This window comes from Saccostrea cucullata, unplaced genomic scaffold, assembly GCF_032062105.1.
Source record: "Saccostrea cucullata isolate Sc308-1 unplaced genomic scaffold, CSIRO_AGI_Scuc_v1 ctg2606, whole genome shotgun sequence".
Taxonomy (NCBI): domain Eukaryota; kingdom Metazoa; phylum Mollusca; class Bivalvia; order Ostreida; family Ostreidae; genus Saccostrea; species Saccostrea cuccullata.
This window is the reverse complement of record NW_026926328.1, coordinates 245,919-258,325: the sequence shown is the minus strand read 5'-3', so window position 1 is coordinate 258,325 and position 12,407 is coordinate 245,919. Positions and strand designations below refer to the sequence as shown.

Here is a 12,407-nt window from a genome sequence, read left to right as displayed (position 1 = left end):
AACTGAAGTTTCTTTGAAACATGATTAAGCTCAATCTGCATATAAAATGATGTTTTAGAATAATGATTATTTAGATTAAGATGAAGAGTTAAAACATACCCCACTAGTGCCTGCGATCTAAAATTGAGCACACTTCCCATCTTTGAAAAAACATTTTTTTCTGATTTTACCTATTATAACAATACTTGGATGGTCTAAGGTCAAACTAACAACTTCCTTACATCGAAAATACAATATGCAATTATTTCATAGAAAAAAAAATATGAATCATCATAATCAATTTCATAATTACTTTTAAGGTTGAAATGACATACGAGTATGTTGGAAGTTTCCGATAATGTGCAAATATAGGTGACATGTTGAAATGGTAACAACTCTAACTGATCATTTGCAATACTTTTCCCGAAAATGGGCTAAAAGTATAAAAATTTCATTAAATCTAATGAAATGTGTCAATATTCAATCCAGCTCATTTTGATGCTTAAAATATTGAATACTTAAACACCCAATTTTATGTTAACGCCCCCAAAATCTACCTGATTCAAGATCAATAATTTACCGCCTGTCAATCATTAAAAAAAACAATAACTTCTGATTTGATTGACAGGTCAGCTACCCGTGCCAACTGATAGTCTGAGTTTGTGTCCTTTGAAAACGATTGCCTGGTCACGCGTCAAACACTTTTATGTAGCCGCCTTGTATACACGGGGGTTTTAAAAAGAATCTTGGTAAAACTTTATTTTAAAAACAGTTGAGAGTAGATAATTAAAACACGACTTCATAAAATATTTGCTTTTAATCTCAACGGCTATATTGTATTTTAAGCGATATGTCGTCCAAGATATCTGCTCTGTACATGTAGAATTTAGACCAGTCCGTGCACAGAAACGCTAATTGCCGATTAAAATTGAAATATGATAAATAAAAAAAGATATTTAGCACAAACGGCACGGATAAAGAAAAATATTTATGCTATGTTTTATCTACGTACATATGAATACAATCTATACCATGTTCCGTTGTAAAGTTCTGAAATGAAAACAGCTGGGAGTTTCGAGATTGTAACTTTTAGTTCGAATTTCCTTACATCTGTCAATATCCAATATTCGAAATTAAAAAGTGAATATATACAGCCATAGATCAATTCTTAAAAGTATAAAAGAAATCTTGCAAACAATAAAAAAAATTAAACACACGAACACCCGGAAATGGTGAATATTTTCGACACTATTGTTGATCAGAACGTAGGCAATATTCCTATCGTGGTACGGTACATAGTATATGTTCACACGACGGATAGGCCTACCTATGAATGGAATATTTTATTATTTTTTTTTATTTTGATATTTACACAAGTTTAATTAAAAAAAGATATGTTTACTTTGTATTTCTACATTGTGTTCTTTTCTTTAATTTGTCATTTTTTTTTAAAATATAAAAACGATATTTCTGTATATAATTTTTTTTCTTCATTATATATCACTGAAAGTATTTTTAAAAAAAAATTTTATTGAAATATTTCAATTATTTCAAGTAGTTTCACTCAAATTTAGACACGAAACACGGAATATTGACCCTAATCAGTAGACACAGACTTCCTGTGTAATGCTACGTGTATATAGATTTTTGACATCTTGGGTATTGGGGGTCTCCAGGTAAATAACACCACTATTACTAAGACCACTCCCCCTCTTCAGGCAACCGTACGGTAAAAAAATTGGGTCTTTAAATCTGGTTCAACAAATAAAAATATTGAAAATTGTTTCTAAATACATGAAATGTTTCATTCATAATGAATACATACAAGAAGCAATAAAAAATGCGTTTTCATTTATAAAAATTATATGGGAGACGAGTGTACCTATAATACAAAGTATATCTCAAATGCTGGTTAAAATAAGTGTGAATTTTCTGTTGAGATTAAAACTTCATTTATAGCCCATTGGAAAAGTACCCATATTATAAATTATTGTATTTTTCAAAAATATGTTATCAAAAGAGACTGAATGTGTGATAAACTTTGACCTTGGAATATGTTATAAATAATGTTCAATTGAGGAATTATTCAATGACAAGTAGTCCAAGTTTGTTTCCTATAGCTACATGTACTTGCCCGTTGAAATTCCTTCTGCAATCTTGTTTGGTTTTCATTGCTTACATCTTCTTGTTGACTTGCGTTAGATGATCTTCGATAGAGAAAGAAAATCATATCTATTTATCGCTTGAAGATGCATAACATTTAATAAGAATAACATACAATTTACATTTATTACATACCAAAGCGATTATGAAACCGCAGTTTTTATTTAAAAATTACTAACATAGAACTACTTGGGTTCTCAAATGATAAACCACTTGTTTGACTGGAATTTGGACTGGATCGTTGCCTTCTTTCCTCAGAGTTTAGGGCCTGTATAATAGATAAAATTTCTATAAATTTCATGTGATTATACGTGATATATATGAGATACGTGGTTATTTTCTCTTTTGAGTTATATTTATTTCGGATAACCATGTTGTTATTGTAAATAAAAAACTCCCCGACTTAGAAAATATAGTATAATTATAAAATATATGATAAAATTCTAAAAGTTAATTAATGTTCTACAAACCATTTCAAATGTTGTAACTTAACTAGAAACGCAAGTAGAAATGTTGAATTTCCAGATACTGTAACACTTAATTTATTCTCATGAATTTTGTTTATCATTTGACATATCTGATCTCTAATTATTTTTGCGAGACTGACTGTATCGTGAATGGCAAAGAAGTTTTAATCCCATCTGAATGTTTTTGCTAAATATAGTAATAATAGAAATATAGGAAATAAAGATAATACAATTATTTAATGCCTAATATAATTTCTTTTAGAAACTCACTACAAAATCAATCTGCATTAATTAATTTTACGAGGAAAAAGGAAAACATAAGGGAAAAAAACCTTCAAAACATATACAGTAAATTTTGTACATTTTTTTTTTCAAATGTGCTTTAAATATTCATCAATGAGATTTATGATTATAATTTTTAAAAAAATATGTTAATTTAATTTTGGTTTCTACTCTTTCTCGTATAGTTAAGAAGAATACAGAGTTTTATATTTCAATCTTTATTTTATCTCCATGTTGACAAAGTTATTACCATTTTACCTTGACTCTTATTTATTTTTGCAACACACTTGGATTGATGGATATTGATAACATTGACTACACAAAATCTGCTTGTTACTATTGAATAGCGTATTTGTGACACTGAAATAAATTTAAAGTAAAAAATGATATAACATTTGTGAATGTAATAAAAAAGGTCTCAATATCCCAGAAACACGTTCGTTTTTCTTGGAAAAACAATGTATTATCCAGGTTTAATAGAGAAAAATTATGAGATAAAAAGATAGAAACTCATCACCAATTCCAATTTTGATAATATAATTTGAAAGATAAATTCTCCTCTTAGATATAGAAATTAACCTTGTTTAAGATCAGTTGGATTTTCTTTCCACTTGTGGGGCTACTTCCTGGTTCTGAAGAAACGTATTGATTGGTTCCAATTGTGACCAAATATAAATATGCTTGATTGAATTTTAATAAAGCCTTTTTCACATAACCTTTAAAGACTATCATTAACATGTACGAAGGCATTACGCAATCAGCCTTTCGTACAATGCAAGCAGCCGTTTAAAAATCAATGTCTTGTGACTAATTGGTAAATTTAAATACTCAGGCAATGACATTTACGCTTTTTAGTACAAGTCTGAGTAAAAATATATTATGTACATATAGTAAACACAACACCAGTTATACCTTTTAAAAACTTGTTCCTATACAAATGTATACCAAAAAGTCTAACATTTCTAACGTTTTTCTTGAGTGGGTATAAAAAAAAAATATGTTCGACCGCTGAATGAGATGTTGGACTGGTCGATGAGATGTTGGACCGCTTACGTCACAGAATGAGAGGAGCTTGATGAAATTTTTCATTTCCGGGTCTTCAAAAATGACGAACCTGGGGTAACATTACGGAAGACAGTACAAAAAGTATGAATGTCCAAAACATTGAAGTGAAAGGTATAACAGCACACTTATTGACGATGTTCTCGGACAAAATGCGTTTTGTCGAACCTCGAACCAAACTCTTTGCCTTCAGCCTAACGGCCTCGGGCAGATAGTTTGGTTCTTGGCTCCGACAAAACTCATGTTGCCTAGAACTTAGTCAATAAATATGCATGTATACTGTTATTTAAACAATGACGTTTATATGGTACATGTAGATAACCTTTGATTCATTATAATTTTAACTTGACAAAATAGAGAATTAATATTAATCTACTTTTCCAGATTCTTATAAAACATTTCCGATTTCAGTGGAAAATGTTAAAATGTTTTTAATGTTCTTCTAATATATTTGATTAACGCATACTATCAATTTAGGATCTAATAGATAAAAATTTCATATCTGTCTTATTTTTTTATTTCATGATACGATCTATCGATAGGCTGAATAATTTGCAGAAACGCTGAAAGCCGTTTATGCATAAAACTATCAGGCAGGTCAATCGATTGATCATCGTAATGAAATCGAAACATAAGACATATATTCCTTAAAATTCCTACAAGTCTCGCTTTTGTCTCTATTTGTCCCGCCCTGCACGTGATTTTTTTCTAAACGCGCCTATCGATGAACTAGGACACTGATGAGGAAATGAAGTACATGTAAATTAGCCATTTGTAATTTGTAATTTTATCTCAGACAAAAACATTGGAAATCAAAATACTTGGATGGGTGGATCCAAGTTGCAATTGGATTGTGGCGTTTATTTTCTTTTTACCCACCCTTTTTTGATGACAGGCATATCAGTGCCTGCTTTATGATGTTTGTAATTTTAGGGGGTCAGATTGCATAATATGTTACCAAAGATTTTTGTATTCTTTCAAAGTTTGTTCTAGTCTTGTCTGGCCCCCTTATAATATGTTTATATTTTGTTTTGCGTCATTTACTTCAATAAATGACAATTTTTCACTTTCACTACTGTTATTTTAATTTTAATCCATCAAAATACTAGCTCAGTTGACTTGGCTTCGGTCTTGCATAATAACAGAGGAACATAAATAAGTTATTATTATTACAATAATAATATCCTTTATGTGACAGAGTTATATTAACTATAATTATTTTATTTGTTATAATTTATTTCTAAGGTATCAGGTTTTACTTGGTAATTGTAAAGTTGTTTCATGTTTATAACTTTTTAGATCGGGATCAATTACCTAATTTTAATCTATGACACCATTGTCTTAATTTACAGCCAATCAGCGTGGCTTCTCCTAATCACGTGACCATTGTTTTATTTTTTACCAAAGGAGAAAGCCACACAAATTTACAAGTAAATTTTTTTATCGAAAAACCCTCCATCCATCCCCCTCTCTTCCACCGTCTTATATTATATTTATTATATATGTACTTATATTAGTGTTCATATTTATTTGTTTGGCGTTTATTTTCTTTTTACCCACCCGTTTTTGATGACAGGCATATCAGTGCCTGCTTTATGATGTATGTAATTTTAGGGGGTCAGATTGCATAATATGTTACCAAAGATTTTTGTATTCTTTCAAAGTTTGTTCTAGTCTTGTCTGACCCCCTTATAATATGTTTATATTTTGTTTTGCGTCATTTACTTCAATAAATGACAATTTTTCACTTTCACTACTGTTGTTATTTTAATTTTAATCCATCAAAATACTAGCTCAGTTGACTTGGCTTCGGTCTTGCATAATAACAGAGGAACATAAATATAAATTATTATTTATAATATTAGTAACTGATTATACACTTGCTTTGAAAAAAAATTAGTTCCATTAACCACCAATAAACACAACATTATTACAAATGTTTAGAATAATTATGATTATTTAATCTTTTAATACGTTTAAAATATGAACGTGGAGAAATTTTAAAGATTTTAAGAGAAAGGGAGAGAGAATCAGAACCCTTTGAGGTTGATCGGTTGGATAATTTTTTTGACAAATAATATTTTTATTGTGTGCTCTATTTGTTAATATTAAAAAGCACAAAGAAATCGTATTTTTATTCGGATACCTATTTCTGCCCCGTCAGTGGATTACTTTTTGACTAACATAATTTGTCACTGAATGTGAAAAAAAGAACCCGGGCAACGTAGGTATCCTTACTGAATGTGATTTAGGTTCCTTAGTTCTCCTGCCAAACGAATGAGCATGTTTTTGTTAAATGCAGGCAAAAACAAATAACATCATCAATGTAGAAGTGAAATATGTCATTTATTAAAGTAAATGACGGATAAGTACAATACATTTAACAAATTGGAGGTCAGAAAAGGGGGGAATCAGATATAGTGTATTACACATCTTAATATGAAAACCTGCAGCCCTTTTTACAAAAAAAAATCTTTAGACTAAGATTAAAATTTCACCTCACAATTATTTTTATTATTGAATAAAGATATTTTATCTAAACAATTACTTAAAATTTAATCATAAAATATTAATTCAACGTCATAATAAAACAAGATTTTTGCAGCATAAATATTTGTTGTTCAGTGGAGGTAAAGTTTAGTCTTAGTCGGAAGATTTTTTGTGAAAAGGGCTACTGAAGTCTGCAGCAATATTGAGAGGTACACAAAATGAATGTCAGACTAATTCTTAGTAACCTAATACATGGTATTGCCATTTATTACAATGTACTAAAATTTTACTTGTTCAGATAGAGCATGCGCTAGAGAATGAATATTAAAATCTCTTTAACCCATTCGAACACAACCAAAAGAAATGGGTAAAACATAACAACAAAAAATGTCAACCTAAAAGAATAAACAGGCATTAATTGGTGGCAGATGGGGTGGCAGGTGGGTTTCGAAAAATTCAGCAGTTCAATTAATTATACATTCTCTTTTGGTAAACGGATCAGTTATGGTCACGTGATGGATAAAAACTTCGCTGATTGTTTGAACACATATTTGGGCATAGGAAAAGGGTAAAATTAGTTTAATAAAATGAAGGGTATAGCTGCTTAGTATAAGGCTAAGTATAATACAGACACTGTTATATAAAAACATTCATAAACAAGAAAATGACACTTAAATGAAATCATTTGCAATAATTACTATTTGATATAATTTATCATTAAAATATAGATCGAATTAATTCTGTTGGCAGGGATTCTTTTTTTACGTGGATATTTTGTTTTACTTATTATTAATATTTAGGCGATTAAAAGATAAAAAAAATAAATGAATTTTAAAAAATAAGATATTTTTAAGACAGTTAACATGTATATATCTAATTATCAATTTGCAGTAAAAATTTTGACTTTCAGAGTAGACCACTGTATTTCAACATTAAAATTTATTCATAAAATAATTAATAGTTATTTACGTACCATTTTGTAAAGCAATATAATGGCATAGACCTCCTTAAATTCTGGATACGTTAATGTGAAATTTTTGAGAATATCTTTGAACGTCTCGAATCGAAATTAACTTGATAGGTTTTCCAGTGAGACTGTCTGAATAATAATTGTTTGAATCATTAAATAGTCATAGTTTGGTCTTTAACCCTTTGGCAGAGTGAGCCTATTGTATCAATGTGTTAAAGATAACTGGCATTGATTTAAACAATATTTGTTTAAAATCCTTAAATGTTGGACAACAGGCATACAATGTCTGTAAATGCCTTCTCTATACAAGAACTCAAGGTTTCAAACACATAGACTGAATAGATATATTTCATTACAATGCGGCTGAATACACACACTCTCAGACATCCTTTCGCATACATGAACTCATGGGTCTCTTCACAGAGGTTTGTTCCCATCTCGCCTTAACTGTAAAATTTAGCGTTCCCATTTCGCCTTAGTGAGCTCTCAGGTGAATAAAGGTGATGAAGATTGACTATATGTAGCATACAGTATTTTTTAAAAAATACTTGGTAAAATACATGTATTATTTCATTCATTATACTGAACTGTTAAATTCAATATAAAAATTTTTATCATTTATATTTTTATATCAAACCAGTGATGATATTTACAAATACTAAAATTCCCATTTCGCCTTAGTACTTTTTAACTTTTTCTTACCTGAATTTCACAATTAAGGCGAAATGGGAACACACCTTCACAGATCGCGCAGATCGAAAATTAAAACCCCACGAAAATCAATCAGTGATTTCACAGTAACTCATACCTCATTGTTTATTTCTTTGTATGCTGTACGTTGGACAATTTATAGAACAGTATTCGGTATTTTCATTATGGTAATCATGCCAAAAACATGATGCATTAACTAATATTTACAGTATATATGGTTTTTAAGCAAGCATTAAAGTAACTACAAGCGTAGGTTTATTATCCTGTTGGCAGTGAAGTATATATTTTTTTTCTCTTATTTAAGTTGAAATATTTATATTTGTTAAATGGTCGTTTAATATTTAATTTTGATTTAAAATAACAAAGAAGGGAAATGTTTTAACATTGGGTCTACCGGGGTAGCTATAGGAACAAAAATGAAGTTAGGAAGTCCACAAAGACAATGATTATTTGATGCAATGAAAAGACTAAACTCTAAGAATACATGTATTTGATTGCAGCTGCATCCTTTATTACGCACTAGTGGTACTTTAGATAAAAATAATATGGAATCCATATTGGAAAGCATATATTTATAAACAGAGGTGGGTTACAGCAAACGTTTTGAAATAAAATTACTTTAAAAGTTATATGTAATAATCATGTACACTCAATCCGCCAGACAAATGTTATTATGCCGTTGGTCAAAAATAAATTGGGGGCAACGCAACTCTGAGTACGGCCTGGCAATAATTAGGTGAGTAGGATTTGCTTTCGCACATTTTTACCCTATTTCTTTGTTTATATATGTAATATTATTCATTAATACACAAAAATAAAACTTTTCTTAAGTATTAAGGGTAAAGTTGAAACTGTGAAAGTGAAAGTGCAAGGATGAGTTAATCAAACTCCTCCAGAAATTCGAAGTTTTAATAGTTTCCAGATATGAAAAAAAAATGATTTAATTGCGTGTAAAATTTTATAGCAGTATACTTGTACAAGTCGTAATATTATGAGAAAATATTAACTTCAAACCTACATGTATGTCTAAGCACCTTTAATAAATCTGGATAATGAAATAATGCATTTTCCAAACAATTTCATTTTTTTAATTCTCTATATTCAAAATGTGCCCCCCCCCCCCCAAAAAAAAATATAAGGCTGTAGAGTATTTGTTCTTATAGTTTCTTCCTGGTTAACATGCACCTAGTTTAAATCTATCCACGTATTGTTAAAAGAATTCCCATGTCATATGATTCAAAGGATCTATGAAATGAGATTACTTTATTTAGGGACTTCATCGATTAATACTTTGCTTTAAATTTGAATCATGTTGATCTTTACACAGAACATTCAATAAGTGCAAATATCAGTTCATTGTGCAAACGTCATAACGTCAGACAGTCTTTAGAAACTGTCCTCTTGTGATTTACTGATGAAATCATCATGACATAATAGTATTTTAGAGACAATTCAAAGAGAAATACCCACAGCTAAGTCGAACTTAGGAAACCACATACGATTTTTCAATAATTGAATTAAAAAATGTGTGTAGATGTAAATATAACAAGTATTTCATCTCAAGTTCCCCAGGATATATCATATTATATTATATTGTTGGAAGATTTGTTCTCCAAAAATGACAAAGATATTGTCATTCAGAAACTCAGGCATTTTTTTATGTTAACTTCAGAGTACTTGTGTGTACAATCAAAACGTTCTTAAACAAAATGATTTTGCAAATGAACAATGACAAGGTACATGTGAGTAAATTTAAGAGTTTCATTTTTATTGAAAAAGCAGCTATCATCAATGATATCAAAAAGCCTAGACTTTAATTTATCGTGGGGGAATGGTTGTGTATAAAGTTGATAAGTCTTAAGTTTTTAAGCTATTGATTTTGATGAAATCTTGTGATTTCAAATTGTCCAAAAATTCCTTGAGATGCGGAAAAGAGGTGGAAATCCCAAACAGTAAGGGACGGATAGACATATAGAGGGACACCCCCATTTGCAGTAACTGTTCACGTACCCATCAGTCATACGTAAATGTTTATAAAATATATTATAATTGGTTAGAAATAAACATATGCATATGCCTAACTTTTTTTGTTGTTTATTATTTTCTCCCTAACACTGAGATTCCGGGCCTTGTTGGTGCATTTTTTATATTATCGAGTACTTTGCAAGATCTACAAACGTATAATTTTTGCTATTTTTTATTCATTAAACAGAACACTAGTTTTGAAAAGAGAAAATGCTATTATATATTTTCCAATTCCATTTTTTGAAATATATTTTTAAAATGTTTTAAGAACATAAAATAACTTTAAACATAAATTGAAAGATATCATTCTAGCAAAGTCTTGGTAAGTAATTTTCACATCCATTTTAATATATAGATGATTAGGACATTTGAAAGCCATTTTCGACGATTTATACCTGATATTGTTTTGCACGTTTAAGTCATCAAGTATTATAAGGCAATATTTTAGAGACAATCATTATGCCAATTTATGTACATTCTCTACTTTTACATGTAAATGTCACAATGATAAACCAATTTTTAGCATATTTGTTATATAGTTCTTCGCAACAAGTATAATTTTAATGTTTATTTGCCTTTTAGTCTTCATAAAATTCAGTTTATATACAAATAAATTATTTTATTTGGAACTAATCCTGAAGAACGAGTATTTGGCTAGACATGCTTAGCGCATAGTATGTTCTATTTGCTTATATTTTTAATTTGATAAAAGGAACAAACATGTACTTTTGATAAGGAAATTATCGTTCTCACTTAAATATTAACAATCCTCAAGTTCCAGTTGAAGTTGGTCGATGCAAAATTAAAGGTTGACTATTGTTTTCATACATATTGAAATCTTACGCCATAATTTGCACACTGCATGATTTGGTTTTTGAGGACTTTTTTACCATTATGCCATGGAACACCCTGGCTGTTACCTTAATATAGCAAAGGATGCTTACTTCTTCCTGGCATATGCTTCTTTCTCCCTTGTATAGAGGTTTGCATTTGCTCTCATCCGAGTTAGAATCATTCAAAGGGCATTTTTGATCCTGAAACCTGTTTGATATCTTCATATTTCTTTCATATTCAGAGAACTTGGCTTTTTAGGTCTTATTCAATATTTCAGGACATATTTGGCGAGATTAAAATTATATTTATATGTGTAATAAAAGACTGAATAATTATGTGCACAAAATATCTCGAATTTAATTTATTTTATTGAAATTACAAAATCACTATTATTTCTTTTATGAAAATTAATACCATTTACCAAAACCCTTGGCAGATGAATTCAGAAGGATATCTATCATATGATACATAATTGAAACAAACTGACTTGATAAGTTCGTTTTTAAAAGTTTCAAGAATCTTCAACAAAATTGAACGGCTACTTTACACCAAAATTCTTAGTTACACAGAACGAATGGCAACATCTCATTTCAAATATGCGATTAAAGTTCTTTGTACGAACCTATCTTATGTCCTTTTTACATTCATAGTAAAATATTCAAAATACCTATGACAGCAGAGAAAGCGACCAATCCAGCGTTCCAACTGCATTAATAATAAATGTACAATAAGCTAAAATAAGTTGCTTATAGAGCGCAGATCCATAAGCAGTGATAAGAGCCTTTAGTTACATTTTTTTATCATAGAGTAATTTTTGTTGTTCGAATTGTCTACAGAAAAGTTTTTTTTTTATATTTTAATATTTCCTTAAATAAAATATATTTAGCTCTCGATCTTAATACTTCTTGCGTATTTGTGTCATTAGCATCCGAGCTTTTCTTTCAGAATTAAAAAAATCTGTGACAATTAGCGAAAATAAAAAAATATTAATATACCGGCGGTAATAGTGTGAGGTATAATGTGAGGTATATAATATTAAAAAAAAATGTTAATTATTATAGAAAAACTCACCATTTCCCTGAAATTGTTGTAAATAGATTTACAGATCCACTTAAATGTTTAACTTTAAAATACAACATAGATATCCTTGAATTCCATTTCTCTAACGATAAATTTTTTTTATCCTTATGTGGAAACGTGACTTTTCAAGGACTTTTTTTTTTGAGGTTCCTGAAAGATTTGAGGAATTGAACTTCTGTAATTCAATACGAGACGAAGATCGCAGATCTTTGTATTGTATGTTAAGACATTTAAAAACCAATCAGAAATATAAAACATAAAAAGTTAGTAGCTAAAATTATTCTTACTTTTTTCAATGAAGGAAGATAATTAATGCGATTGTTATTAATTTGTTAGCTTTATTT

General features: G+C 29.4%; 1 long non-coding RNA gene across 1 annotated transcript; it reads right to left on the bottom strand.

Moving 5' to 3' along the window:
* Window positions 1-2,103: 2,103 nt before the first annotated feature.
* On the bottom strand, window positions 2,104-12,185 carry LOC134271397 (uncharacterized). The gene is made up of 3 exons (XR_009993017.1): window positions 12,055-12,185; window positions 2,322-2,410; window positions 2,104-2,186 (listed from the first exon to the last, which is right to left on the bottom strand). It is a non-coding gene; the product is annotated as an uncharacterized LOC134271397 (long non-coding RNA).
* Window positions 12,186-12,407: the final 222 nt, after the last annotated feature.